The 4515-nt window shown below is 43.9% G+C and overlaps 1 non-coding gene across 1 annotated transcript; it reads left to right on the forward strand.

Annotated features, from left to right (window-relative positions):
• Positions 1-444: 444 nt before the first annotated feature.
• On the forward strand, positions 445-551 carry LOC129023740 (U6 spliceosomal RNA). Its single transcript, XR_008496888.2, has one exon. It is a non-coding gene; the product is annotated as a U6 spliceosomal RNA (small nuclear RNA).
• Positions 552-4515: the final 3964 nt, after the last annotated feature.

Raw genomic sequence — 4515 nt, forward strand, 5'->3', positions numbered from 1 at the left:
ACAGAGGTTGCAGTGAACCAACATTGCACCACTGCCACAGCGCTGCACTCCAGCCTGGGTGACGAGCAAAACTTTGTCTTAATGAAAACAAAACAAAACAAAACAAAAAATTAGCAGGGCATGGTGATGTGCGCCGGTAGTCCCAGCTACTTGGGAGGCTGAGGCAGGAGAATCGCTTGAACCCGGGAGGCAGAGGTTGCAGTGAGCCGAGATCGTGCCACTGCACTCCAGCCTGGGAGACAGAGCTAGACTCCATCTAAAAAAAAAAAAAAAAAATTTGTAGAAACAGAAGATGGAACCGTGGTTACCATAGGCTGGGAGGTATGGGAATTAGTGTTTAATGGGTGCAGAGTTTCAGTTTTGGATGATGAAAAGATTCTAGAAATAGATGGCGGTGAATGTACTTAATGTCACTAAACTGTACACTTAAAAATGATTAAAATAGTGCTCGCTTCGGCAGCACATATACTAAAATCAGAACAATAGAGAGAAGATTCTCATGGCCTCTGCCCAAGGATGACACACAAATTTGTGAAGCGTTCCATATTTTTATTTTTATTTATTTATTTATTATTTATTTATTTATTTTGAGACGGAGTCTTGCTCTGTTGCCCAGGCTGGAGTGCAGTGGTGCAATCTCAGCTCACTACAAGCTCTGCCTCCCAGGTTCACGCCATTCTCCTGCCTCAGCCTCCCAAGTAGCTGGGACTACAGGCTCCCGCCACCATGCCCGGCTAAATTTTTGTATTTTTAGTAGAGATGGGGTTTCACCGTGGTCTCGATCTCCTGACCTCATGATCCGCCCGCCTCAGCCTCCCAAAGTGCTGGGATTACAGGTGTGAGCCACCGCGCCCGGCCAAAGCATTCCATATTTTTAAATAGATATATAGACCAATGGAACGGAATAGAGACCTCAGAAATAACACCACACATCTACAACCATCTGATCTTTGACAAATCTGACAAAAACAAGAAATGGAAAAAGGATTCCCTATTTAATAATGGTGCTGGGAAAACTGGCTAGCCGCATGCAGAAAACAGAAACTGGACCCCTTCCTTATACCTTATACAAAAATTAACTCAAAATAGATTAAAGACTTAAATGTAAAACCCAAAAACTGTAAAAATCCTAGAAGAAAACCTAGGTAATACCATTCAGAACATAGGCATGGGCAAAGACTTCATGACTAAAACATCAAAAGCAATGGCAACAAAAGCCAAAATTGACACATGGAATCTGATCAAACTAAAGAGCTTCTGCACAGCAAACGAAACTATCATCAGAGTGAAGAGGCAACCTACAGAATGGGAGAAAACTTTTGCAAGCTACCCATCTGACAAAGGTCTAATATCCAGAATCTACAAGGAACTTAAACAAATTTACAAGAAAAAAACAACCCCATCAAAAAGTGGGCAAAGGATATGAACAGACACTTCTCAAAAGAAGATATTTATGTAGCCAACAAACATATGAAAAAAAGCTCATCATCACTGGTCATTAGAGAAATGCAAATCAAAACCACAGTGAGATACCATCTCACACCAGTTAGAATGGCGATTATTAAAAAGTCAGAAAACAACAGATGCTGGCGAGGCTGTGGAGACATAGGAACACTTTTACACTGTTGGTGGGAGTGTAAATTAGTTCAGCCATTGTGGAAGACATTGTGGCAATTCCTCAAGCATCTAGAACCAGAAATACCATTTGACCCAGCCTTCCCATTACTGGGTACATACCCAAAGGATTATAAATCATTCTACTGTAAAGACACCTGCACATATATGTTTATTGCAGCACTATTTACAATAGCAAAGACTTGGAACCAACCAAAATGCCCATCAGTGATAGACTGGATAAAGAAAATGTGGCATATATACACCACGGAATACTATGCAGCCATAAAAAAGAATGAACTCATGTCTTTTGCAGGGACATGGATGAAGCTGGAAGCCATCATTTTCAGCAAACTAACACAGGAACAGAAAACCAAACACCACATGTTCTCACTTTTAAGTGGCAGTTGAACAATGAGAATACATGGACACAGGAAGGGGAACATCACACACTGGGGCCTGTCTGAGGATGGGGGGCTGCGGGAGGGACAGCATTAGGAGAAATACCTAAGGCATGCAGGGCTTAAAACCTAGATAATGGATTGACAGGTGCAGCAAACCACTATGGCATGTGTATAACTATGTAACAAACCTGCATGTTCTGCACCTGAATCTCAGAACTTAAAGTAAAATTTTTAAAAAATTAAATTAAAATTAAAAAATGATTAAAGTAGGCTGGGTGTGGTGGCTTAAGCCTGTAATCCTAATTACTCAGGAGGCTGAGGTGGGAGGATCACTTGAACCCAGGAGGTTGAGGCTGCAGTGATCTGCAATGGCGCCACTGTACTCCAGCCTGGGTGACAGAGTGAGACCCTGTTTCAAAAAAAAAAAAAAAAAAAGAAAGAAAGAAAAAAGAAAAAGGTTAAAATGGTAAATTTTGTTATATATTTTACCACAATAAATAGAATTGGAGTAGAGGCTGAAAGGCTGTTGAATTAGGTACTGTGGAACACTGCAAGGAAGCAAAAATAGCAAAATATCGGTCAGCAAAAGACTGAATGGGCTCCATCCTTTCAGCCTGCAGGGGCTGGGGCCCCCATGGCCCCCTGGGTTAAGGTTTCAGCATCGACCGTGAGATGCCATTTGTTCTTTTCCATTTGAAGAACACGTCAAATCGGGCTGTTAAATGGAGAAACAGAGGGGATAGTCACCCCTTCTCTCAATCCTTGAAGTCCCTGTTTTAATTTATTTTGGGTCATATTAATGATTTTAATGGCTTGGGCAGGTCCTCAGGGTCTCGTCTGCCAAGACCAACAGTAAGGGACAAAGTGTGGGTTTTATTCCAATTGGATCATCCGTCCCAGTGATGGAAATTCAAGAGCAGAAAGAACTGAGACCACTGGAATATTCTGCAAAGCTATTGCACCAGTGATCAGGCTAAGGTGGACTTGTTTGCCTTCAATCTTATGTCCCAGAGAGTTCCTCCCTTACATTTAGAGGGGTCTCTGGGGAAACAGTGTCAATTAAGGCCATAAAAGTTTGCTTACTGCATGGGAACCAGTGGACCCCCACGTTTGTGAGAGCAATTGTCCTCTGTAGTGGCGAGGGTCAAGGAGTATGCTGTGTCCTTAGCAAGGCTGGAGTGGTCACGGATGCTCTATTTTGGGGGATGTGATGTGGGCTCACATCTTGAGGATTTGGGTTTGGATTCTCTGTATAACTTGTTTTAGAAGCGCCTGGACCTCTCTGGGGTCTTACCGTAAATCTGATTATCGGGGAAGCCCAGATTGCAAAGTTGCCAATCCCAGGGTTGGGGGGTGGCCATGGAAGTTCTGAAATGGGGGCCCTTTCCTTGTCCGTAGGGTTTGGTGCTTTGGGATGAGAAGGCAGGGTCCTGGAATCAATCATTCCAGGCCATCGAGGGCTCTGCAGGAGTAGTCACATGAGGCCAGGTATGGTGGTTCATACCTATAACCCCAGCACTTTGGGAGGCCAAGGTGGGAAGACTGCTTGAGGCAAGGAGTTCAAGACCATTCTGGGCAACACAAGGAGACCTCATCTCTACAAAACTAAAAACAATTACCCAGGCATGGTGGAGTGTGTCTGCAGTCCCAGCTACTCAGGAGGCTGAGGCAGGATCACTTGAACCCACAAGTTCGAGGCTGCAGTGAGCTGTGACTGCGGCACCACACTCCAGCCTGGGTGACAGAGGGAGATCCTGTCTCTAAAAAAATAAATAAATAAAAGAAAACAAAAGTGTAATCACTTGACTAGTAAGAGGAGCTGTACAGCCTTATAATTTGTAGGTTCTCCCCTGAAAAACAACTGCCAGATGCCTGTGTCAAGAGCCTTTCTTCTAGAACACCACGGGGTTCGGCCTCACTCCAGTTCTTCTGCCGTACTTCTCCATCAAGACTTCCTTAAACTCTAATCCATGAATCCAGAGTAGGAGTTGGCAAGCTACAGCCTCCAGGCCAAATCTAGCTCACTGTGCATTTTCTTTTCTTTTTTTCTTTTTCTTTTCTCTTTTCTTTCTTTTATTTTCTTCCTTTCTTTCCCTCCCTCCTCCCCTTCCCCTTCCCCTTCCCTTCCCTTTTCCTATCCTTTCCTTTCCTTTTTGACAGGGTCTCACTCTGTTGCCCAGGCTGGAGTGTAGTGGTGCACTGAACCACGACAGATCACTTTAATGACTGGTATCAGCAGTAAAGGGTCTGTCTGCGGCAGGAGGGGGCCATTTTCCAAGCCACAAATGCCTAACAGAGCAAGGGAAAGTGAAACTGAAGGGTTAATTTGGCCAGGTCTGCCTGCTCTGCTTGCTTTTGGGTCATTTGGTTTTAATTTTTTTTCCTCCTTTTTCTGTGAAGCTTAAGGGCCACAGTAGTTGAAAGCTTTGCCGCTGGATGCTGAAACTTAACCTTCCCTGGCTACTGTATAAATGACATGCATAAGTCACCATGGTAA

Source organism: Pongo pygmaeus, chromosome 23 (assembly GCF_028885625.2).
Source record: "Pongo pygmaeus isolate AG05252 chromosome 23, NHGRI_mPonPyg2-v2.0_pri, whole genome shotgun sequence".
Classification (NCBI taxonomy): Eukaryota; Metazoa; Chordata; class Mammalia; order Primates; family Hominidae; genus Pongo; species Pongo pygmaeus.